The 27,227-nt window shown below is 40.7% G+C and overlaps 1 protein-coding gene across 2 annotated transcripts in view; it reads left to right on the top strand.

Annotated features, from left to right (window-relative positions):
• ANKS1B (ankyrin repeat and sterile alpha motif domain containing 1B) overlaps positions 1 to 27,227 on the top strand; it is a 1,178,069-nt gene that overhangs the window by 819,950 nt on the left and 330,892 nt on the right. The gene's annotated exons all lie outside the window — the stretch shown is intronic.

Here is a 27,227-nt window from a genome sequence, read left to right as displayed (position 1 = left end):
TAGGATTTAAATTGGTAAGGAAAGGGAAAGGCATTTCAGGGCCCAGCGGGAATCACATAGATAGAGGTATGGTCCAGGCAACAAACTGCCAGAAGCATTAGAGGAACCATGATACTTCGTGATTTAAAATCCAGTGGGATTTGCACAACAATGTGAATGTACTTAATACTACTAAATTATGTATAATACTTCAAGACAGTTTAACGTGGTTTTATGTTTTGTTATTTCATCACAATTTTAAAAATACTAAAGTCCAATGTGATTAAAACAATTAGAGAGTGGAGCCAGAGGTAAAACAGAAAAAGTAGGTTGGGTCAGGTTGGTATCAGGCTAAGGAATCTGAAATTTATTCTGTGAGCACAGGGGAATGGACATGACTAGACTGCTTTAGGCCAGTTAATTCTGGAGGCTGCAGACAAGAGGAATTAGGAGAGAATGGTAAAGTTGGGTCATCCACCAGGGGAAAGATTCAGGGGGCAAGATTGGAGGCAGGGGAGCAGATGGACAGGAAAAGATGCATCTAAATATATGAATGTGTTATATATTTTATATTCTCCTCTGTGCTTTTCCTTTCTAAGGAGGCTTTAATTTCTCCTTCTCAGAACAGGAAAGATAAATATTAACCACTGTTTCTAAGGAAGTGACAAGACGAAATTTGCCAACTGACAGTGAACTGTCTACTGATAGAAACTTGCCACTTTTGCAAATTCAAGAAAAGTCAAGCATACACAGGAGTTTTAATAATACAGTTTTCTACACTAAAAGGAAAAGAATAAAAAGTCCTTAGCACTATATCTGGTTCTTGACATGTTGTTCACCTTGCTACTTTTGTATCTTTACACAGAATCACTTTTTTGTGAAACTTCTGAAGTGGAACCACTTCTTACCACCTTAGTAATTTATTACCCTAGTCCACACCAACCATGTCTAATCAGACTACCACAATAGAATCTAACCTGTTGTCTCTGTGTTAGACTACTTGAGTCAATTTCTGATTGGTCCTCACACCTGGACAATGCATAGATGCCTTATCTCTGTCCCAGTTACCTTTCTCACCACTTTACAGTTGAATTTCCACACTTCACCCAGACAGAAATGTAAATCAGATCATGGCTCATCCTGCTTAAAATCCACCATGGATTCCCTTTTGCACTTAGAATCTTTATCATGACCTATGAAAATCAATAGGATCTGACCCCTTCCCACCAATACAACCTCATCTGTCATTCTTTCTTCCATTCTCTAGTCATGTGTCTTTCTTTTTTGTTCCAGAATATGTCAAACTCATTTTTGCCTCAAAGCCTCTCTGTATCAGTCTGTCTGCCTGGAAAGCCTTTTCTTCATATCTTCAAATGTTTGCTCCCTACATCATCAAATCTCTATTCAGCCATCACCTCCTCACAGAGGGTTTTGTCCCCTCAAAAGCACAGCCTTTGCCCCCATCACTGTCCCTCTTGTTGTCCTGCTCCAGTTTTCTTCATAGCAATTTTGGCCACCTGAAGTTATATTATTTGTTTGCTTCTTTTCTGCTTTATTTTTTTTAATCTCATCCCCGGGATGCAACAGTAATGAAATAAGGTGCCTTGATACCTTATTCTCCCCTTGGCACCCTATCTTGTTCCTTTTACATATCCAGTCCCTGAAATGGTGCCTAGCACATCAAAAAATAATTTGTGAAGTGAAAGAATGCTTTACTCTTTCTTTCCTCTAAGATTTGATGGCCCTATGCTTGTTCTGTCTGAAGGTACTAATAATATTATACTACTTTATGTTACAAACATCTTGAGGGCAAAGACAATGCCACGTCCATCCTTGAACTTCCCACTGTGCTTAGCTCAATATATGCACTTAAAAGAAAGAAGAATGAGTGACTGAGTGAGTGAATATTTCTTACATGTTATTCAAATATATTTTTTTAATCAAAGAGTACCTCAGTTTTTAAGCTCTGACTATAATCCTGTACATGCCATATTGAGAAACAAAAGAACCTGAACTTGGAATTATTTGAAGAATAAATGAAGTGTTTATCTTTAAGACAGAATATCATTCCCATCAGAGAGAACAATATAATAGAAATAACACAAAATTAAGCTTCTATCAAGAGGCTGATGCTGAAGTACTTATTATGCACCCAAATGAGTTCAGTTCAGTTCATTCATTCAGTCAGTCATGTCCAGCTCTTTGCAACCCCATGGACTGCAGCATGCCAGGCTTCCCTGTCTATCACCATCTCCCAGAGTTTACTCAAACTTACGTCCATCAAGTTGGTGATGCCATCCAAACATCTCATCCTCTGTTGTCCCCTTCTCCTCCTGCCATCAACCTTTCCCAGCATCAGGGTCCTTTTCAATGAATCAGTTCTTCGCATAAGGTGGCCACAGTACTGGAGTGTCAGCTTCAGCATCAGTCCTTCCAGTGAATATTCAGGACTGATGTCCTTTAGGATGGACTGGTTTGATCTCCTTGCTGTCCAAGCTACTCTTAAGCGTCTTCTCCAACATCACAGTTCAAAACCATAAGAACATCCAAACACATGTTCAGCAGCACAAACAAAATGTTATAATGCTACAAATTGATGCTTTGCCTTCTTAGGTAATGAACCCAATCTTTAGGTGGTTAATAGTGTAATTCAACTGCCAACACATTCATTTGCATTCCTTCAAACTTTGCACTACCAAAAAGTGGGCAAACTGTCTCTTCATTTTGTTTGTGCAATTTTAATCCTCAGAATATCTGTGTTCTTCATCTGTCATGAGAACTAGTCCATGATTGCTACCTGAGATCCTTTAATTAACATATTGTGTTTTGGAGAGATTGTTCCTAAACAGAGAAAAGGTGGTTTGCTAAGTGCAGTTTTGACCTGTTATCACAGTTCAGTGCATGTTTTTTATGCTTTATTTGTATTTGTATTGTCTCAAGTTTCAAAGACAATGTTTATTCTTTTCGTAATGATGTTTTTTTCTATAATATCCCCTTTTTAATATTGAAGTAATTACTTGTGCATAGGTCTGAATGTTCTCCAGTTCACTTGATATGCTGAACACATAGAATACGTTCCATGTATTCTAAGCATAGACATCTTTAGAACAGTAATCATATCAATTCCTCTTTTCCATCCATTCTTTCTCTCTGTCTTTTACAGTGCCTGACCTTTAGGTGCAAAATTTACTTTATCCATTTTCACCCAACATCCACTTCCCTCACCAAATCCAACTCAGTCTTTCCTTAGGTCTGAAAGTTTCCTGGAACTTTTACCCTTCACTCTTTTTAAGAAAGGACACAAATCACAAGTTCTATGAGAAGATGGCTTCTTTTGTACTCTCTTAGAACCTTTAAGCATGTTAAGCTTTTTCTGTCCTTGGACACAGGGAAATTATCTGATTACTTATTTGCAACATATCATTTACTTTTTCCCAGGTAAGAATTCTGTTATCCAGTCTGTGGATAATCCTCTAAAATCCTTTTATAAGGGCATAATCTCTTTTGTCCTTTGACAATATAACACCCACAGGTCAGGAATTCAAAGGATTATCATTTTAAAGGTTTGCAGAATTTCACGTGAAGGCCTGTAGAGTATCTGCTCTTATCTCTCCTCCTGAATTGAAAATGTATGTCAGCATGCTAGCAACTTTTATATCACACGCTCACTTCATTTTCAATGTTTTTTTTTCTTATGTTTCCCTCTTTTATAATATCTTTTAGAATTACTTTGTCATTGTCTACATTCCCTATCCCCATTTGGATCTAACTAGTTTCTTTGCTGCCACCCCACACCACCAGTGCTAAAGTCACATATGACCAGAAGAACAGAAATTCCATAAGCCACTTCCACCTCACCTTGGCTTCAGTAGGTTTTGATACTCTTGTCAGCTGTCAGCATCATCCTCTTTCGGCCTCCACAATACCCAGTTATCTTCCTGCCTCTCTGTTGCTCTCTCTCCTTGCCTGCTCGTTCTCCTCAGTTAAACATTGGCATTCCTCAAAACTCAAACTCAAAATATTTGATGACTAGCAACGGTAATTATCTCAGGACTCTTGATCATAGCACAGTTTCTGGTGTTCATGGTTTTGTTCATTGCTACCCTACTTCTGTTTTACTGCATAACGAACACCTGGATTGTAGCTGCCTCTTTTGTCTAAGTTCAGTTCAATTTGACCAATATTTGTTGGGCTGCTTAGTTTCAATATTTTCACCAAATGACACTGAACACCTCTGACCAGATGAATTGCCACCTTCCCCATCCTCAGTCTGAGATTTTGTTTTTCTAAAAAACAACAACAGAGTTATCTCTTACTCCAGTAGAGAAGTGAGATTCTCTGTAAGGTATCTATTGCTATATAACAAGTTACCCCAATCTTAGAGGCATATTACAACTCTTATCATCTCTATATTTCTGTGGAGTAGGGATCTAAAAGCAGTTTAGAGTTTCCCTGGTGGCTCAGATGGTAAAGAATCTTCCTGCAATACAGAAGACTGGGGTTTGATCCCTGGGTTAGGAAGATCCCCAGGAGAAGGAAATGGCTACCCACTGCAGTATTCTTGCCTGAAGAATTCCATGGACAGGGGAGCCTGGCAGGCTGCAGTCCACGGGGTCACAAAGAGTCAGACACGACTGAGCGACTAACACTTAGCTGGGTCTTCTGGCTCTTGGTCTTTCACAGACTATAGTCATCTTGAGACTCAGCTTGGGAGAATCCACTTCCTACCTCATTCATTGGTTTTAGGCAGGATTCTGATGTTTGGGGCTTTTTGGACTGAGGCTTCAGTTCCTCACAAGCTATTGGCTGAAGGCATCCCTCAGTTTCTTGTCACATAGGCCCCTTTGTAAAGAATCTCACAACATGAAGCTGGTTTCAACAGCACAAGCAAGTGAGAAGACAGGAAAGTGCCAGCAAGATGGAAATCTCGGTCTTCTGTAACATCCCAACCCTTTGCCTACTCTGCTCATTATACTCAGACCACAAATCAAGCCCAGACATAAGAAGAGGCATTCACACAAGGATGTGAATACCAAGAGGTGGGATCACTGGGGCCATCTCAGAAGTATGCTTGCTACAGATACACTTTATAAGGATCCACTTTACAGTCTAGTTTCCTCGTCTGCATTTGCAGTCAAAATGGAATAACTATTACATGGTTACAACAATAACAAAACGCATTCTTTATTCCCATGGGCCATCTTCATGGTACTATGGTATTCACAATTAGATGGTTTAGTAACACATTAGTAATCACCATTCAAAAAAAGGCATATGTCTCAGATCTGATGTTCAGTCTGTTGTTCACTCGCTCAGTCATGTCCAACTCTGTGGCCCCATGGACTGCAGCACTCCAGGCTTCCCTGTCCATCACCAACTCCCAGAACCTGCTCAAACTCATGTCCATCGAGTTGGTAATGCCACCAGCCATCTCATCCTCTGTCATCCCCTTCTCCACCTGCCTTCAATCTTTCCCAGCATCAGGGTCTTTTCCAGTGAGTCAGTTCTTGGCATCAGGTGGCCAAAATATTAGAGCCTCAGCTTCAGCATCAGTCCTTCCAGTGAATATTCAAGGTTGATTTCCTTTAGGATTGACTGGTTTATTGCCTTGCTGTCCAAAAGACTCTCAAGAGTCTTCTCTAGTACCACAGTCTGAAGGTATCAATTCCTCAGCACTCAGATTTTTTTATTGTCCAACTCTCACATCTATATAGGATACAATCATACAGAAATTAGAGACCTTGGAGATTTGCCAATTGTACTCAAAGCTATGAAGCTTTAAGATCATGAGATCTGAATGCCACTCATCTAAGTGATATATACAAATCAGTAATCTTATAAAAAAATATAAAAAACATGTTCAGTCTTTGTTGGTGCCTCATTATTGAAAGGAGCCTACTTCCATTTATATTAAGGAAATGAATTGGCCAGACTCTCTTGGACAATACTTAAAGGATATTAGCAAATTAAATGCATTTTTTAAAAAACTATCAAAACTAGAAAGTAAAAGGGATCATTGAACTTTAGACCTCATCAGAACAAATAAATGCAGGCAACAGTTGACTAAAAAATACCTTGGGATACAAAGATGCTGGCAAGGACTAAGAACTCAAACACTTTTTTTTAATTTAAAATTTTTATTTTTAATTAGAAGATAATTACTTTACAATATTGTGATGGTTTCAAGACAATAAATAGTAGTGGAAGTTGTGGCAAACTGGAGAACACAAACCCTGCCTCCCCACTCAAAAAAAAAAAAAAAAAAACCTCTCCTTTCCACTTTATCAATTAAACAAAGCATTCAGTTCAGTTCATTTCAGTTGCTCAGTCGTGTGCGACTCTTTGCGACCCCATGAATCGCAGCACGCCAGGCCTCCCTGTCCATCACCAACTCCCGGAGTTCACCCAGACTCACATCCATCGAGTCAGTGATGCCATCCAGCCATCTCATCCTCTGTCATCCCCTTCTCCTCCTGCCCCCAATCCCTCCCAGCATCAGAGTCTTTTCCAATGAGTTAACTCTTCGCGTGAGGTGGCCAAAGTACTGGAGTTTCAGCTTTAGCATCGAATTAGGGACCAGATTTAGTTATAGCTATGACTTTGCTACTCCTGTGTCATAGAGGATGAGAATCTCTCCAAAAATTAAAATCTTAATACGGCTTTATATCAGAGAATCCCTGATTATTTCAGAGTTCAAAAGAGCATTGCAAATGTGTTATTATCTTACCTTGGCTCCCTGCCCAAGATTCTGCTCTTAAAGACTCTAGTTCTTTCAAGGTGCTTGAAATTCAGTTGTTTGTTGATTCTAGTCTTGATGGTTGATGAACATATGTGCAAGCTTTAGGGGTAAAGTGTACAACCAATGTAACTTCTTAATAACTTCAGAAAGGAAGTTTCAGTCTTATTTCCTTGTCACTTAGAAAAATGGTAGAAACTCATTCCTACTGCTTCTGCTGTTTTTCAGAAGGGCAACGACAAAACATAGGCTAGCGACATAGATTCTATCGTTGTACCTTCTGACAGGTTAACTTCATTCCCCTGTACCAAACTGTCTCTCCATACACCCTCCTCCTTTTGTCTTGCATTTCTTCCTTGTCAATGGCCAGTATCTTAAACACCATGCCACTCGCTGTTGACCTACCGCCCTGTGGCTAGCCAGTGAAAGATATACTCTCAAAATCCCACACACATATGTGCACTGTTAGCATGGGAACCCTAACGTAAACTGAATACATGATTTAAACCCATGGTCTAACCGAGGGCATAAGATATTCTGCCTCGTGTAGGTCAGGTCCTTGGTGAAGCTGTGGAGTTTCTATTTTCAAGATCTATCCAGTTCTGTAAATGTCTTGTGGTTCTAGGGCAAAGAGATATGCTCACTTAAATCAGAGTAAAAGATCGTTTCTTTTTCAGGAGAGAGACTGGTGCCATTGAGAGAAGGGAGAAAGAATAATTGATCTTAAGGTTAAAAACTTAAGTCATTTGGAGTAAATAAAATAAATTTTGAAGTGACAGCAAGTCATTCAAATCTATCTTGTTATTTCTTAGCTTATATAATCAGATAATGAACTCAAGCCACTGTTAACACTATTAACAGTGTTGTTAATAGTGGTTTCACACTATTAAATTTATTTCTTACGCATACTAAGTCAATGATGGGTTAGGCAGCTCTCCTCCAAGCAGAACGCGGGGATCCCGGCTTATTCTGTCATGTGGCTCTCCCATCTTGGAGCTCTTTGAGAGCTACCATAAGGGGAGAGGGAGAGGAACATGGACAGCAACACAGGATGCTCTGTTGCCAGGCTCGGAAATGCATCATTTACTTTAGTTTGCATTTGATGCACCAGAGCTGAGTTTCATGACTGTCACTAACCAGCCAAGAAATACAGTCACCCTTCCCAGGAAGTACTTATGGAATTCTTAAGAATCTCGTCATTCTGTGCTAAAAACACCTTTTTCTTTCTGCACTTGACTGCTGCCTTTCTTCGCACAAGTGTTCACTCCTTAAGATGTATTCCTTGGAGAAGCCTTTTATGACACCCTTTATCTGGGCTAGCATGCTAATTTAATCTTCTGTGCTCCCATTACACCTGATAAGACTGCCTATTGACTAGTTTGCCTCTCTCACTCAAGATCAGGATCTTTGTTATATTCATTTTCATTTTTTAAGCATGGAGCACCTGGACATAGTAATGCTCAGTTAATATTTATTAGATTGGACTGAGCCAAACAAGAGGGCAGATTAGAAGTAAGTTCTGAATAGGTCCTGATAGGACTCCCGGGTTAGGACATTTCCCACCTTGGCACCTTTATATTTAAATGTTTTACAAAGAAGTAAGGCAGGTCCTTCATGAATATAATACCCACACCCTGATGGCCTGCATTTTCTGACATAGACCTTCTCCACCATGCCTCATGCTTTCTATTTACAAGTAGATAACCAGTCTATTATTCAGGAATATATTGGGAGAGGGAAAGACCATTTTATTTATAAAGTTCTTTGAGCCTTTTGAAATGAGAAAGTCCAGTACACAAAAAGCACAAAATAGCTATAGCTGTTTGAGCTAGATAGATATCCACATACCTACCAAACGCGTGAGCAGTACAGTCCCAACTCACTTATGGATGCTCTGCTTCAAGGTTTTTATGCCGTCTCAGAAAGCAAAGGTGACTGCAGCATTCTTCCTGAGCTAAAGATGGAGGATTTTCAATGTTTAATTTTAAGTGAATTTATCTTGGAATAGTTTATTATTTAGACCAGAGAACTGAACTATCATTGTACTCATTATCCCCCATGATAGTTACAGAGAACTATGGGAGGAATTCTGCAAGTAAAAGGTTCTGATCTATCACCATCCCCAGCTGCTGTCATCCTTCAACTTTGAGAAGTTCATCCTCATTTAATAAAAATAATGGCTCCCTTGGAGTGATACGAAAATCAGCAGTAAGAGTAAAGGAATTTAGATATCTGAGCACTTTCTCTTCCTGGTGTAATTCTCCCAAGAAAATCACAGTTTAGGTCAGCAAAGGACCTTAAGCTATCCAGCTCAGGGACTTCCCTAGTGGTCTAGTGGTTAAGACTTCACCTTCCAATACAGGGAGTGAGAGTTTGATCCTTGCTTGGAGAGCTAAGATCCCACATGCTTCATGGTCACAAAACCTGAACATAGACAACAGAAGCAATATTGTAACAAATTCAAAAAGGACTTTAAAAATGGTCCAGATTAAAAAACCACATTGTGTTCTATTAAAACATACTACTACTACTACTACTACTACTACTACTACTACTAAGTCGCTTCAGTCGTGTCCGACTCTGTGTGACCCCATAGACGGCAGCCCATCAGGCTCCGCCATCCATGGGATTCTCCAGGCAAGAACACTGGAGTGAGTTGCCATAGGTCATATTAAATGGCTTGCCTCAAGGCAGATTGTTCCTTAGCAACAGAAAAGTGAAAGTGAAGTCATTCAGTCGTGTCCAACTCTTTGCGACCCCATGGATTGTAGCCTACCAGGCTCCTCCGTCCGTGAGATTTTCCAGGCAAGAGTACTGGAGTGAGTTGCCATTTCCTTCTCCAGAGGATCTTCGCAACCCAGGAATCAGAGCTGGAACTAAATCCCAGGTTTTGTCCTCATGCCAGTTAGCTCCTGGATGATACTTTGCTATACCCAAGACTCTGATGATTTTGTATTTGTGAGAGAAACTGTAAAAGTGCAAGAAAGAACCAAGTGACTAAACACAAAAAGGAATTGTTTATAAAAATGTGTTTCCTTTTAAGTTTCAGGCTTGAAAGGCCATTTTTGCCATTTCTGTAGTACACTAAACTTCCTTCTTAGTACTGGGAGGCAAGGGCTGTGGCAGGGATCCAAAAGCCCTAGAAAAGCAGGAAGGAGACAGACTTGAAAATGGAGAAAGGCAAACGTAGACCAAATCAATTGTCCTGCAGCTACTGAGGGTCAACCTGCTTGTTTATTCTTGTAGGTGGCCTTAGAGGAGCTTTGCTACCAGTAGGAATTGCTGGGTCAAAGGGAAAAAATAAAAAACAAAACATAGTGAAATAAAGCAAAATAGCTAAAATAATCTTATTTATTTCCCTCTTTAATCTAGGTAGAGAGGAAGGAAAGATAGACAAGGTGAAAGGGCAGTCTCTAAGACACATCTTTAGAGCGTTAAACTACATAGAGATGACATTTTTATAGGATTAAGCCAGGAAATAGCATGGTGTAATAGTTGGGAACATGGCCAGAACTCCCTGAGTTTGATTTTATCTGACCCATAGAGGTGTGTTGAGTATTACATGACTCAATACTTGTAAAGCACCTAAAATGGAATTAGGCGCATCATATGTGCTGTATTCATGTTTGTTAAATAAATTTTAAAAGAAGATTGAAGGTGAATGGATACATGCATATGTATGGCTAGGTCCCTTTTCAATCCACCTGAAACTGTCACAACTTTGTTAATTAGCTATCAGTTCAGTTCAGTCGCTCAGTCGTGTCTGACTCTTTGCGACCCCATGAATCGCAGCACGCCAGGCCTCCCTGTCCAACACCAACTCCCGGAGTTCACCCAGACTCACATCCATCGAGTCAGTGATGCCATCCAGCCATCTCATCCTCTGTCGTCCCCTTCTCCTCCTGCCTCCAGTCCCTCCCAGCATCAGTCTTTTCCAATGAGTCAACTCTTCCCATGAGGTGGCCAAAGTACTGGAATTTCAGCTTTAGCATCATTCCTTCCAAAGAAATCCCAGGGCTGATCTCCTTCAGAATGGACTGGCTGGATCTCCTTGCAGTCCAAGGGCCTCTCAAGAGTCTTCTCCAACACCACACTTCAAAAGCATCAATTCTTCGGTGCTCCGCTTTCTTCACAGTCCAACTCTCACATCCATACATGACCACAGGAAAAACCATAGCCTTGACAAGACAGACCTTAGTCGGCAAAGTAATGTTGCTGCTTTTCAACATGCTATCTAGGGTGGTCATAACTTTTCTTCCAAGGAGTAAGCATCTTTTAATTTCATGGCTGCAATCACCATCTGCAGTGATTTTGGAGCCCAGAAAAATAAAATCTGACACTGTTTCCACTGTTTCCCCATCTATTTCCCACGAAGTGATGGGACCACATGCCATGATCTTAGTTTTCTGAATGTTGAGCTTTAAGCCAACTTTTTCACTCTCCTCTTTCACTTTCATCAAGAGGCTTTTTAGTTCCCTTCACTTTCTGCCATAAGGGTGGTGTCATCTGCATATCTGAGGTTATTGACATTTCTCCCGGCACTCCAGTATAAAATAAAAAAAAATTGTAAAGCTGATTTCCAAGAAAAAAAAAGATTAAAGGTGAACCAAGAAAAAAGTGGGGTTTCTTCATCCATTTTTATGTCTAAAATTCATTACATCAGGTATAAACAATAAGCAAAGTGAATCTCTTTTTACTTATTTATTTAATAGATATTTCATGAAATACCTACCACATGCCAGGCACTGTACTAGATGTCAAGCATTTGATGTTAGGAAACAGGACCTACAAGGTCGTTCTCCTTGCTCAAGAATGTATGAATGCTGTTTTAGATCAATAAACTAGGATTCCTACTCAGGCAGCTTAACTGAGGTTCTTAACTATATTGTCTAAATGCTATACTTCAAAGCACGATGAGGATACTAAGTGGATAATCCCTTTAAGTTGCCTCCAAGGAACTTAGAAGTTTACAAAAAGGAATGTTCTTGAGCTTTTATTAACCTAACTTAATCCCAGGTTAACCACCTACTACTTGTGTCATGTTGGACATATTACTTAAATTCTATAATTCTGTTTCTTACCTGTAAAATGGAGATAATAACAGTAGAACCTACCACATTAACTTACTTTGAATTATAAATTTAAAAATGTGCATAAAGTGCCTGTCACTTAGAAGGACTAAGTTAATATTGGTCCTAGCCAGTACTCTTGCCTGGAAAATCCCATGGATGGAGGAGCCTGGTAGGCTGCAGTCCATGGGGTCACCAGGAGTCAGACATGACTGAGCAACTTCACTTTCACTTTTCACTTTCATACATTGGAGAAGGAAATGACAACCCACTCCAGTGTTCTTGCCTGGAGAATCCCAGGGACAGGGGAGCCAGGTGGGCTACCATCTCTGGGGTCGCACAGAGTTGGACACGACTGAAGCGACTTAGCAGCAGCAGCAGCAGTAGCCACTTGTATTTGTTCAGTAAGTGCTCACTAAATTAGCAAAACTTAATAAAATGCGGGGGGTGGGGAGGGGAATTTGCCTGCGGCCAAAAAGCGACAGAAAGGAACTCAATCACTAATATAAGATAGTCTACGACTAAAACTGTCCATGACTACATTGGAATAGTGAGCTTTCCATTCCCATTTCTCAAAAGACAGATTATTCATGTTTTAAATAAGGGCAAACTTTAAATTCTGATCGTCATCCACTAAATTAATTTTTAATACCTTTAAGATGATTATTTAACCTATCAGGAGCTAAGAGGGAAGGTATTTAAAATCATAACTGGGGCTTTCTTATCTAAGAAATTAAATGAATAAGCGTAATAGCAAGAGGGCTTCCTGTCTGCACCTCTTGGAGGTAATGTAATCAGTCCCCAGAGCTAAGTGGAAAGTGGGAGAATGGAGGAGATAGCACTTCAGACAGCAAGGGCTCAGTAAATGTGGGTGGCACAGAATGGAATAGAAGTGAACTGAGAAGCTGCATGTTCAGACCATGACAGGGTGGCTCCATGAAATTGTTAAAGACATTCTGATTTCATTTTTAAAAAAGCAGAAATAAGTTAATTTACACGAGAGCTCCTAAACAATAGACCCACAGATGTGAAGAGCCGTTATCCCCCACCTTTCCTGTACAATTGAATTAAGTTCTAGTTTAAAAGTTGAATATAATTTGGCTACACTTCTTACTCTCAATCGATAGCAGTCAAGTGAGAAGTCTCTGTTCAGTTTATGTCTGCAAATGCCTTGAGCATCTACTTATGTCTCAGACACAGTGGAAGGAGAAAAAAAGATGAAGTTATATAGTATCTGCCTTCAAGGAGATTGCCATCTAGCAAAGAAAGTCAACCCAATATCCAAGTGATTTTCATAAAAACAGAGCATGAACAAACTGTAATAGAAGTAAAAATAGAAGCTTTGAGCATTAAATGGAAGGGAAGTTCTCTTCTGCTCAGTGAATCGCAAGAAGGTTCCTGGAGGAGGAGGGGGAAAAAAAAGCAAACCATTTTTCAAAATGGTTTTGAACCATGGTTTCAAACCATCTTTCAAAAACCATAAATCAAAAAACCATTTCTATGCACCTTAAAAACTTCTTTGTTGTGTCAAGATTGGGGATAGCTCATGACACTCCAAGCAAAATGTGACCAAGAGTATTTGCTTAGCTTGTTCAGGCAGATGGATATGCTACTTTTTTCCCAATTGTAATAACCATTGTTTGAAATACAGCTAGTGCCGTCAATCCAGTTATCAGTTTCATCCATCACTTTGCCCTTCAAGCTACAATGAGTGAGTCAAATGCTTCAAACCCAAGAAGACGCCTGGAGTCCTTTTCAGTGAAGCACCTAAACTAGAACTGAGTCACTGTTCTCCCACCCCTAAGCTAAGCAGTTTTTCATTACATGATATTTCTTTGTGGTTATTTTCTGTTGGTGGTCAATGGGAGTTTAAATTTCCATCTTTCAGGTTCAAATTTGATGCTTAATCTTCTGTGGACTCACAGTGAATACTTTACTTAGGAATCCACCTTTCACCTTTAGAAAAATAGCTTGCCGTTTTTCTAGCATCTTCTATTTTAGTAAAAAGATATTCAGCTTGGTTTTTTTTTTGTTTTGCCAGAGGGGGTGGGGGTGGGCGGGTATTTTATTTTGTTAGTTAACAGATAACTACTGCTCTTATCAGAGGAAATGAGTACTCAAAAAGCCAGCAGATTCCTTTTTTCATGTCTTCAAGAGGGCTAAATAGATACACTTTAAATGATTTTTAAGGTCATAATTTATAAATCACAGAATTCTAGCAGGTTAAAAGCTTTTTATTCAAAGCATCATCAGTTTTAAACCTCAACTCCTTCTCTATTTAGAGGCTACTGCTGGGTGGGAAAGAATTGTATTTAGAATTTTCTAAGAGGTAAATATATTATAGAAGTTGCTGAATGTGAAGTTTTCTCCACAAATGTACCATAGATTATAGCGTATAGAAGATTGCTTTTCCTGACTTTTTCCTTCCTTCATTGGAAGGACTGCTGCCGAAGCTGAAGCTCCAATACTTTGGCCACCTGATGCAAAGAGCTGATTCATTGGAATAGACTCTGATGCTAGGAAAGATTGAAGGCAAAAGGAGAAGAGGGTGGCAGAGGATGAAATAGATAGCATCACCAACTCAATGGACATAAATCTGATCAAACTCCGGGAGATAGTGAAGGACAGGGACTCCTGGCATGCTTCAGTCCATTGGGTCACAAAGAGTCAGACACAATTTAGTGACTGAACAACAGGAGCATAGGGAATTGATTTCCCTGGCTGTGTCCTCTGGGACTCAATTACATTATCGTCTATCAACATTTATGCTGTTCACTTTCAACAGAACACTTTTCTAAGTGCTACTGATGTAAATACAAAGTAATAATTGACCTTACAACCCAAAGACCTTAGCATTTCCAATAGTGTGTGTGTCAGTCGCTTAGTTATGTCCGGCTCCTTGTGACTCCATGAACTGTAGCCCAACAGGTTCCTCTGTCCATGGAATTCTCGAGGCAAGAATACTGGAGTGGGTATCCATTCCCTTCTCCAAGAATCTTCCTGACCCAGGGATCAAACTCGGGTCTCCTGCTCTGCAGGGAGTTTCTTTACCATCTGAGCCACCAGGGAAGCCCCATAGGGTTTCTGATAGGACTGGAGCTAAATGACAGACACTTAGGGTGACTCCAGATGCGTAAGGTCTGCAGACACCCACGTGCCAGATGATCATCAGTGAATTTCTTTTTCATCCAATCAGCTCATTTTGGCTCTATGCTAGATTCAGAGATGGTGAAAAACAGATAAGACTTGGTTCCTGCCTCAAGCAGTTCTACCTACACTTTGGACAAAGACAAATATGGCAAAAAAAAAAAAAGACAAATATGGCAAAAACTAAACTACTATGTGAAAAAATATGCTACAGGAGGATGGGAGCACTAAGTACATGGAAGCCAAGGAAGGTTTTCTGGATAGGTACATGATGCTTGAGTTTAACTTCGAGGAATTAATAGATATGTTAGCAAATAGAGCATTGAGGGAATCACTCCAGACAGGGATGCTGCCTGTGTTCTGGCTGGATCTAGAGACAGCAGGGAGAAATGGGTGCCCATATTCATCTGCTCTTTCTCTGTCTCCCTCTTACTCACTTTCATACACACACACACACACGCCCACTCACACAGGCATTCACTTCTTTAAGTATTAACCCCAAGGGAAATTATGCAAGAAACTCCTCCCAAACATCTCCAACTCCTCAAGTTTTATTTCTTTTCTTGAACTTGTAAAAACTTTGGCACTTAATTTCCTTATATTTGTATATATTTGAAATGCACACACACACAGAGAGAAAGAATTGCATATTCCTAGAAGAAAAGAACTTTAGACCTTTTATAGTTTTATAAATTTTGTGCTTAAAAATTCTTGTTGCATGAAATAAATAATAACTACTGAAACTATTGTTAAGAACTGATTCACTAGTGGGGATTCACATAATTCAAGCTGAAAATTCTTAGTTACTTCAGTGTCTGAGGTAATAAAAATTCTGCTGCTGCTGCTGAGTCACTTCAGTCGTGTCCGACTCTGTGCGACCCCATAGATGGCAGCTCACCAGACTCCCCCGTCCCTGGGATTCTTCCAGGCAAGAACACTGGAGTGGGTTGCCATTTCCTTCTCCAGTGCATGAAAGTGAAAAGTGAAAGTGAAGTCGCTCAGTCGTGCCCAACTCTTAGCGACCCCATGGACTGCAGCCCACCAGGCTCCTCCGTCCATGGGATTTTCCAGGCAAGAGTACTGGAGTGGGGTGCCATTGATGACCAAAAAACAAACAAATGCCCCAATCTATAAGACTGGAGACATTTTGCTAAGAGTCAATCTATTGTCTCTTCTACCCAGTGGTTGTGGAATAATTCTTAGAGTATTCCCTCACTATAGATAGAAAAGGAGTTCTCAAGAATTCCAGGGGTTCTCAAGAATTCCAGGCAGGGCTTCAAACTGCCGTTATGCTTCTCTGCTTGTTCCAGACCTCACTGAAATTTTTCCTAATATTCGTTCTTAGTCTTTCAAGTCATATGTACACCATTAATCAGATCACTTGTTGACTGTGTGACATCTGCCTTTTTCTCCCTCTCTCCCTCTAGCTTATTGTAGTTGATGATTCTTGTTACCAAAGCTTGAAACAATGCCACCAAAACTTACCAAAATTGTTCTTGGTGCTCTTAACACCCACTGAGTGTGCCAAGTCTGCTACTAATGGTTGCCAAAGGCTGCTTCAGAGCTGCAGGGGCCCAATGTATCAAAGGTGCTAATGTCTGTGCTACTGCCTACAGTGCCCAGACACTTCCCATCAAGGGCACATTAGCCAATGCCAACTGAATATCCTGCCAATATCACTGAAACCTGCCAGTGTGGGCACCATGACCAACTGCTGGTGCCCAATGTTGAGGGCACCAATATCTGCAATATGGCACCATCCCTGACTGCTGATGAAGTTGCTGGTGCCAGTTCTGCTAATTCCTTTTGTCCCCAAGTCCCAAAAATGTTTCATGATACGATTTCGTATTGAAGCTTCTTATTCTTAAGGCATGATCCATAGGTGCTGAGCCAGGGTCCAGTAAGAGAGCCAGATCCTGAAATCCATGCAGAATCATCCATCTCCTTGAACATGTGTCTGTTATCCTGTTAATCAAATACATATGCCTAGACCACCTTCTTTGACAAAAAGAGTCTTTTGTGTTCCCGGGGTTGTTCATTGAAAACAGACTCATGCAAGACCCACCCTGCAATCATCCATACATTCCCATGCTTGACAGATGAACACAATCCTGTTCAAGCTGAGATCCATGCCACATGGGTGCAGCCATCATGTTGACAGAGTCCGATTCCAGGCTAGAGAACAAGGAACACTTTATTTTGTGTTTCAGGAAGGTGTCTGGAATTTGACCACTTCTCACCACCTCTCCTCGAGCACCCTAGCCCTGTCTCTCTTGGGTTACTTCCCCACCTTCTGAACAAGCCTTTCTGCTCCTACCCCTTGCTTCCTGTGCACTCCTCTCAACACAGCAGCCAGAGTGACTCTGCTGAAATGTAAGCCAAGTCAGGTCACCACTGTGCAAATTCTTGCACTTGCTCCCTGTTTCCCACAGAATGAAAGCCAAAGTCCTTACAGTGCCTTCAAAACTTCATAGTATCTGGCTGTCTGTCCTGTTCCCTGCCCACCTCTGCCTGCACAACTACTTCAGCCCCTCCCCTGGTTTCCTTGTTCTACTTTGAATGGACACCAGCTCACTTCCTCCTGAGGGCCTTTGCTGTACTGTTCCCTCTGCTTGAATCCTCTCCCCCTAGTTGCCAACAAAGCCAATTCGCTCTCTTTAAATCTTTGTTCAAATCTTGCCCTCTGAATAAAATGTGCCCTAACCACCCTATTGAATACCGCATTTCAACTTGAAATCAACCCTGAATATTCATTGGAAGGACTGATGCTGAAGCGGAAGCTCCAATACTTTGGCCAACTGATGTGAAAAGCTGACTCATTGAAAAAGAGTGGGAGATGCTGTGAGAGACTGAGGGCAGGAGAAGAAGGGGGCAACAGAGGATGAGATAGTTGGATGGGCATCACCAATTCAATGGACGTGAATTGGTGCAAACTCTGGGAAGCCTGGTGTGCTGAGGACCATGGGGTCACAAAGAGTTAGACACGACTGAGCAACTGAACAACAACCTGTCCCCATGCAACCTTGAGAACCCCCAATCCTCCTATTGTGTTCTTTTCACAGCACTTAAAATTTTCTGACATAATTTCTCTATTTTTTATGCTTGTTTATTATTATCTGTCTCCTCAGTTAGAATGCCTAATACTTTTTTAGGCATTAAAAAAGAATGCCTAAACTCCACAATGCCTAATACTTTTTTATGTTCCACTCACTGATGCATCCAAAACAGTGCCTAGAATATAGTAGACATGCGTTATGTCTTTGCTGAGTGAATAGTAGATGGGTGAACAGGTGAATGGATGGACAGATGGATGGGTGGACAGATGGATAGATGGACGTGTTGTAGGTCCTCAACTTTGTAACTCCTATTTTTTTTTTTGCCACCCTTTGTATGATATCCTTTATACTTCCCCACCCAAGCAGAACATAAGTTATTCATTTATATACTCCTAACTTTGGTTTTATGATACATTTATCTGTTTGAAGTACTTCAGTGGGTATGTTATTATGCACATTCCTGGAGGCTCTGAGAAAGGACATGGTTTTTAAATATCAAATAAATAGAATTGGCATTCACAAGGTTCATTATCTTCTGAAGGCACAAGTTTGGGGAACAGAATATTTTTTAGTTGAGACTAATAACAAGCAAACAATTTTCCTGATTCATAGTAGCATTTAAAGTTTCTGTTTCAAGAGCAAAGCAGTGTTCTGCATAACCAGGGCACTACATAAGCATTGTAGGGACACAAATGGCAGCAAACATGTACTATCAGAGGGAGGAAAAGGGGGATCCTGTGTCTTTTTTTAAATATAGTTCATATCAGTGGTGGAGACTGTAATGTGAATGATGGTGGGCATTGTTCAGCACGTTATTCTAGTTGCAGTAAATCCTCTCCATCTTTAATCTGAGACCTTGTTTCATAAAAGAGCTTTGCAACAAGGAAATAAATTAAAACAAATAGTGATATATAACAGAGGGCTCTAGGGTCAACATGATCTCACAAGGATTTTAGAAATGAAAAGATGGTGAAAGCATGTTCTTTGATTGAATTTTCAAAAATACCCCTTCTAACAAAAGCTTCAGAAAAAAAAGTACAATAAAAATCATTCAATAAAATCATTCAACCCCAGTGACCATGTTTACATGTGTACCGTGTAGTGGTTGCATTGGTCCTTTCATCCACATCCCCACAGATCTTGCCTCACAGACAGCGGCCAGGTTCTCAGGTGATGCTCCAGAGAGCAGTTACTCTATGTGTGCACAGAAGAAACCTGATTAGCAGTCTGCTCACACTGTTTGCAAAGCAATAAAGAGACTGCTTTATGGTTGTTAGTGTTGTTATTGTCATTTTTTCCTGCCACGATTTATAGAACGTCTCTTTTTTGGCACTTCGCTCCCTTGATTCATAATCAATCCAGTGCCTTTTAGGAAGGGTTACCCCCTAACTCTGATGGCTAGAAGGTTTGCTAGTCTGGCTAATGCTTCTGTTCTGTTCACCAACCATCTTGATTGTGCTATTGGAAATTTATCACCATACATCTTAAAAACCTTTCTTATCTATGCACTTTGTCCATTGCTTCCCTTCCAGCTTACCCCACTGTCTAAGACTTGCCAAAATAAGGAACATCTCAGGCCCTCTCATGGCTAGACCTTAGTTTATTTCTTTTATTCATTAAATAGAAGTCACAGGGCATAAAGAGATAGTACCCAGGCCAAAGCGTTCCACTTTCCCTTTATTCTCCCAAAAGGTAGTGCCAAGTAATATTCAGGTATCACCTCTTCATGCTCCTGCTCTGTTCCTAAAGCTGGGAATCTGCAGTTGTCTGAACATTCAAGTATGCAAAATCAGCAAGGCTCAGTTGGTGATGGGAAAAATTAGAAGAGGTACTATTATCTGCAATTAAGTCCATAGTGACATCTAAGCACAATTCACTGACCTCTGAGTGTTTAAGTTTCTCCTTATTCTTTTGCAGAAATTGTCTCAACAATAGGGTCTTATTGCAAACCAATGGGCTTCAAGAAACAGATTTGTGTATGTGATGCATCTCCCTCCACTCTGCAGATACACAGCACAGAGACTTTACCCCACCCTGCTTCCTAACAAGAGCCACAGTATGTTAATCCTTTCAGTTCCACAGAAAGAATATCATTACACGAAGGACCCAGAGTCTCAGGCTCCATAAAGGGCTTTTTCCAAAAGATCACTTAAAACCCCTCACTAATGAGATAATGTACATGAAATCACTTTGGGTTTTTAATCTCATATGATTGTTAGGTGATGTTCTTATCATTGATAGTCCTATCCATTTGGTGGACATGTCTCTCCCAGCAAAGTTACACTATGATAGCACTTAGATGGCGGTAGATAGAGTTTTTTTCCTGGGGCTCTGTGGTCAGTGGATCTGCCTTTCTCTTTTATGTTCAATCAGTCTTTTAAGAGCCACTGATGAAACAGCACAGTGATGTCTGAGCCCAGGCCTCAAAGCCTGTAGGTGACCTGATCCTCGCGCTACTTGATAGACCTGCATTTAGACTTGGCAGCACACTGTCCGCTAGCACTGCTTGACCTGGTTTATTTTCAGGCCTACTGCTAGTCCAAGTCTTGGTTAGCAGCAGGACAGAGCAGAAGAGGCTGGAACAAGGAGCAGGGAAGGGGGGAGGTACCTGACCATGTCAGCCATCTGTGTGACAAAACTCCTATCAGAGAGTCTGAGAGTACAAAGTATATCCAGGTAGAAAAGAGAAGCCGCGATCCGCTGCAGCTTCACAGGCAAGTTCAAGTTCCTGACACACCGAGGGTGTTGCACTGGTAGGTTCCCAGTAAGCGGTAGTCAGGTTTGAGTGTACCTGGGGAGCAGCAGGTCATACGGAATGCTGCCCTACCCATATGAGGACCTCCACCTCACATATAAGGTGGCAGCATTTCACACAGAAGGATCCAGCTCTCACCAAGTCTCATCAAGGCAGCTTCTTTTTTTTTTTTTTAAGTAGCTGCTTTGAATACAGAGATTATCAACACCAAAACTATCTTCGGCTATGCCTCTCAGCTATGATTTCCAAGAAAGGCAAGCAAAACCCCCAAAGCAAGAGACAAGCCCTCTACCCCACCCCAATCTCCACGGCACTCTTGGACTCACTCCTTTACGTCTCTGACCTTCCTCGGCCGCGAGTCCTCATTTGTCACTCCTTTCCTTGCCTTTTCCTTGTGCTTTCTAAAAACTTCATCTCCCACCTTCTCTTCCCATACAAACTCCTCAAAAGAATCAGTTAGATTGCACTTTCTATGTCCTCATCTCTGACTTACATCACAACCCAGCACAGCCTAGCTTCTGGGCTCGTCTCAGCAGGATGCCAGACCCCTGTGACCCTTTCTCGCTCCTCCTCTCAGCAGACCTCTCTGCACATCCCAGCACTGCAGCCCACAGCCTCCATACAACTCTGCTTCTCTTCTCTCTTCTTTCTTCAGTCTCCTGAGTATAATCCTCATCCTTTGCTTTGAAAACGTTGGTCTGTCCTCAGGCCACTTCTTTTCATACTACACACTCTCTTCAGTCCCATCCATGCATGACTTCAGCTCCCACTTGTGGGAAAAATAACTAAGATTTATCCAGAGCTTCTTTGTGCTGAACACTGAACTAAACACTACTTGCATTATATTGTTGAACATTTATGGCAACCCTCAGAGGTAGGCATTCTTTTTTATCTCTCATAATACTTATCAGAAAATGGATGCTTAGGAAGGTTGAAGAGTTTACTCAAGATCATACAGCAGTCTGTGCTGCTGCTCAAGGCTACAGGTCTCCTCAGACTTCTCCCCCAAACTTAACACTGCTATTCCCCAACATCTTTAAATTCTCACGTCTCAAAATTATTCATGTCACTTTCTTCTATTTTCTTTTCTTTTTCAGCTGGTAATACCACCAAGTATCAGAGCTAGAAACTTGAATTTTCCTACATTTTTCCACCTATTATCCCTTGCATTGTTGTCCCCAAGGGGTGGTGGTGTGATTGACAGAAAGATGCCAACAAAGGCAGTTAAAAGAAGTGAAGTTTCTTTTAATGGCAACAGATATGAAAACTTTTGGCTTCACAAAATAAAAGACAGTGCAGTGTACTGTCAAATGGAAGTACAGGCTTCCTTTAAATGTTCTTCATGAAGTTACCTTATTTAATTTTTAATTCTGTTTTTATTAAAGGCTAAGGCACTGAATTAGAGACCTCCTCGTGGTTTAAAGAATAGAATGCCTACTTCACCCCTGTAATAGTCTGACAGTGAGCAGTCCAGGTTTGTATGTTGACTTTGCTCTATGCAATTCTGGAAGGACCCCGGATCCAGGACCTTCCATCTGTTGTTCTATCATCCTCTAAAGTACTGCTATTTAAAGTGTGGTCCACAGACTGACAGTGTCAGCATTGCCAGGGAGCTTGTTAGACATGCAGAATCTCAGTCTCCCTTCAACCTGTTGACTTAGAACCTGAAGGTTAAGGTCTCCCCTATGATTCTTGTGTACATTAAGATGTGAGGAACATTTCCCAAACTCTATAGTATTGTTTTGCCCATGGGACCAAAACTAGGCTGTCAACACAGATGTTTTAGCTTGAGGAAAGACCCTCCACCCACCCACCAAAAAAAAGGAAACTCTAGAGCAAAGAATCTTTTAGGTTAAAGATGATCTGGAAGTTACATTAACACTTTCAGGGGCATCCCATAGGCTCAAATGTATTCCATAGAAACAACCAGAAGAAAAGCTAGTGTATCACATATCTAGTTAAGTAGATATTAGCCTAATTGAAGCCCCATTACTGTGGAAGAAGACAGAATAGTTTTTGATGGACAACAATGGGGCTCTGTCTCAATTTTGTAATACTTTCAGACATAAAAATATCTGCCAAATTTGGTATTGAATTTTTTAAGTTCCTTATTCTCTTGATCTAATTACCATGCCAGTGCCATAATGCCAGCTTCATAACTTGTTGAATTGAGAACTATTTTTTTTAAATTTAATCCCAAATTGATTTCAATGTAATTCCATTTTCTCTTATTTTTATGTCCTTTTCCTATTTTTGTTGCCTTCCTCTTTTATATTTTTCATCTTGTGGCTCTATCAGTTGATAAGGTATTATCCTTGTCTGAACAGACAAAGCTGGTCTCAGGCAGAAAGGATGACAGACAATAAATATATATGTATGTCCATGCATATGTGACAAGCCCAGAATACTTCAAATACAACTAACATATTAAGAGAAAATAAAGCTATAGTGATCATATGATCTTACAAAAACCTTTTAGGTCAGTGGTTTTCAAATATTTCTTTTTTAAGCTTTCTTTCTTCTTACATGGGTAAGACACTTAAAATATGAGTTATTCAACTGAAGTAGACCGGGCAGTTTTAGAACCTCAGCTGGTTAGCTGTCTTATAATGGCCCCCTTGAAGCCTCAGGACACTGCAGAGCACTGTCCTAGGGTCAGTGATCTCTGCCTGCTGTGTGGCCTGTGATGTTAGCAGTGTGTTCCCTCCGAGGCCAAGTTTGCTTCAAGAGGCTCCTGGAGGACAGTCAATGCCCATTTGCAGAGAATCAACAAGACATCATGAGCAACAAGGAAGATCTTTGATGAAATGTACCAAGATATCCTCATTTTCCTGAGACGAGCTTTCTTCCCTGCTGTCTCTGATTGCTATTCCAGCTTAGGTTTTCCCCAGACTTTGGGAAACAACTAGTTGAATAGTATTGCCTTGTTGCGAACCTGTTATCATGCCTGCTCACTACTCTGCCTCTCAGATTACAGACTGTGCCTGACGCCCATTCACGCTCACAGTACGGCAGGCCAGGCAGCCCCTCAAGCTGTCTCTGTCTAGCCTTGTCCTGCCAGATGAGCCTGCTGAGAAAAGAGTATCACCACTGCTAATCTGAGAAAGCAGTCACCGTGCTCCTTGTGGACACACTCAAGAAAAAAGTGTGGATGACATCTGACTCTAGCCTAAATGTCCTATGAAACTGAAAGTGTTAGTCACTCTTTGCAACCCCATGAACTGTAGCCCGCCAGGCTGCTCTATCCGTGCCCCATCTTGTACTGCATTTTTTTCTTCTGCCTTTAGGTTTCTTTCCTCTTTACTGGATAAATAAATATGACACTAATTTGATATTAATATACAAATTATAGAGTTGTAAGATTTAGGAACTAAAAGGGAACTTTGAGATTATTGATCTAACACCTTTATTCCACAGATGAGAACACTGAAGCCTAGAGGTAAAGTACCTTGCCCATGGTTATTCAGCTAATAACGGTATAGTCAAGACTGCCAGCTACAGAAGCAAAGCCCAGTGCATTTTGCATTATGGCATGTGCTGTGTGTGCTCAGTCGTATCCAACTCTTCGTGACCCCGTGGACTGTAGCCCGCCAAAGCTCCTCTGTCCATGGAATTTCCCAGGCAAGAATTCTGGAGTGGAATGCCATTTCCTCCTCCAGGGGATCTTCCAGACCCAGGGATCGGACCTGTGTCTCTGGCATCTCCTGCACTGGCAGGCAGATTCTTTACCACTGCACCACCTGGGAATCCCATACAGCATACTACAGCATACTCTCTAGAACTGGTCCTTGGTATTTAATCATTTTGAATACTTGTAAACATTAAGTTAGGCCATGAAAGGAACCCTCATTTGTATAACATGTAGTACAAAGTACACATCTCCCCCACAAATGGATGCCACGCCGCTAAAATTAATTTGCCCTTTTGTCTTTGTGTGTTCATTAAATTGGGCTTCCCTAGTGATTCAGTTGGTAAAGAATCTGCCTGCAATGCAGGAGGCCCAGGTTCAGTCCCTGGGTCAGGAAGATCCCCTGGAGAAGGAAAAGGCATTTTAGTAAACCTTTAGCAAATGACTGCCATATATAAAATGCTCTGCTGGGCACATGAGAGACTACAAAAGTGGCTAAGACCTTCCTTCTTTACCAGGAGGTTGACAGTCTAACTAAGACAGATACCTCTCTAACTATAACAGAAATCAAACTTTAATAGAGCTATAATAGAATTTTATGCAAATTACTACAGAAACCTGGTTGAAGGTATGATTAGTTTTGACCTGGGAGTAAGGATAGCATTGGAGAAGGCATCATAAAAGAGGCAGCATTTGAACAGGATCCTTTAAGAATGGATAGAATTTCAACAGAGAACAGGGAGAAAATAGTATTCCTGACAGAGGAAATGGTGTGAGCAAAAGTGTAGAAATATACTAGAAATACAGTAGATTATGCCCCAACAATCACACTCATAAAATAAAGAGTTACTTAGTTTAGGATTAGTGAAAATACAGTACACTGATGTTTACTAGATGAGAGTCACACAGCTTGGATAGGATGCTGATGTTCATTTAGCTTCCCAAGTCTCTCTCAGTCTCGTGTAGACACATTTGCCAGTGAATTCATAAATTAAAGAGTTTGAAATATTTTATATGTTGACTTGGTTAGGCCACAGTACCCAGATATTTGGTCAAACACCAGTCTAGGTGTCACTCTGAAGGTATTTTTTTTAGGTGAAATTAACATTTAAATCAGTAGACTTTGAGTAAAGCAGATTACCCTTTAATGTGGATGAACTTTATCCAATCAGAGAAAAACACTGAGGTCCCCCAAAGAAGTCAAAGGAATTCTACTCCAGGCTGCCTTCAGGTTTGAGCTGCAAATTCTTCCCTGAGTCTCTAGCCTGCCCTGCAGATTTGACACTTGCCAGATTTCAGACTCGTGCATGTGTATATACACAGCCTATTGATCCTGTCTCTCTGGAGAACCCAGACTAATACAAACACCAAGAGTTTTGAAATAAACAGTGACTTTATTAGTCCATGTTCCCCTCTATGTCAAAGTATCAGTGGTTTATAGCAACAAAATATATGTATTTTTTTCTTCCTCATGACTCAGCCAACTTCAGGTGGACTCACCCAAGCTCCAGAGAGCTTCAGCCTAGATTTAGGTTTGCTCCACAAGTCTTCATCTTTCTCGTAGGGCTAGCAGCTGTGTAACTACTCAGCACTTGTTTTTCTTATAATAGAGTATAGGAACACAAAAGGAAACTGGATCACAGGAGTGCAGAGGCCTCATCTAGAGATTGCCACACTGATACTGCTGCCTGTTTCACGCCAGGAAAGTACACAGCCAACATCAATGAGATGGAGGAGTAACTCCAGCTATGGCAGGATTCAATGCAGATTCCTTGACAAGGGGCACAGAGGTATCATTTTCATCCAGGGAAAAAGCAGAGAATTGGAAATGATTCAATCAACTTGAGGGACCTTGTTAGATATATTTTTAAAAAGTAACTGTCAGCTGTGGAAAGGGGGAGTATAAAGAGGTTAGCAGGTATAAACTCTTCCTAAAACAAGGTAGGAAAGAAAAGGAAGCAGTGAAAGAGGAAAGAAGAATTTTGATTGGAAGTTGAAAAGATTAGCAGCCAAAAGACTCAACATAGACAGTTTCAAAATAAGCATGGGCCTAATTTAGGGCACTAAGGAGGGAAGGAAACTAAGTTACTGAAGACATATATTCAAAACTGCACTAGGCAGTATGCATACCTTGTGTCTTATGATCCTTACAATACTACAGTAGATACTGTTGTCACATTCCAAAGTTCATTTTGGAAGAAGATAATTGAATTGAAAGACGCTTTGTAAATCAAATGCAGAAGACTTGTTGGCCTAATTAGATGAGAGGTAAAGCGGAAAAGAGAAAGTCAGATGACTCCTAAGCCTCTACTTGGGTGATGGTGTGCTGTTGCCCAGTCACCCAGTTGTGTCCGACTCTGTGACCCTGTGGAGTGCCACACACGGGACTGCATATGGTGTGATGCTCCCCATTAACTTAGTTGGGGAATGCAGAGGGAGGATACTTGTGAGCCAAAAGAAACACATTTTTCTTGGGTCAGTGATACTATAGGACATCTATATGAGATATTTTGCAAACAGTTGGAAATTTGTATCTTAGAGCTCAAGAAGCCAGTCCTAGAGAAACACTGCAGAAATAAAGGCAGAAATCATTCCAAGCATGGAAAATGATATTTGCAAAGACATGAATATGTCTTGCACACACGGTTCATGTTCATGGAATGGCTAGCAATTTAGCATACTGTTTAGACAAACTGATGTGTTTAATTATATGTGTCAGTTTACATACAGCAGAGTAGTGTGAGATGAGGTTGAAAAGATAACTTTGTATTTGGTCTCAGTTGTCCTAGAATGCTGGAAAAGGACATTTGGGCTTTTATCAAGAAAGAGCTTCTATAGGATTTTGTGCAAGGGTTGA

Source organism: Ovis canadensis, chromosome 3, assembly GCF_042477335.2.
Source record: "Ovis canadensis isolate MfBH-ARS-UI-01 breed Bighorn chromosome 3, ARS-UI_OviCan_v2, whole genome shotgun sequence".
NCBI classification, from domain to species: domain Eukaryota; kingdom Metazoa; phylum Chordata; class Mammalia; order Artiodactyla; family Bovidae; genus Ovis; species Ovis canadensis.
This window is presented reverse-complemented; position numbering and strand designations above follow the sequence as displayed.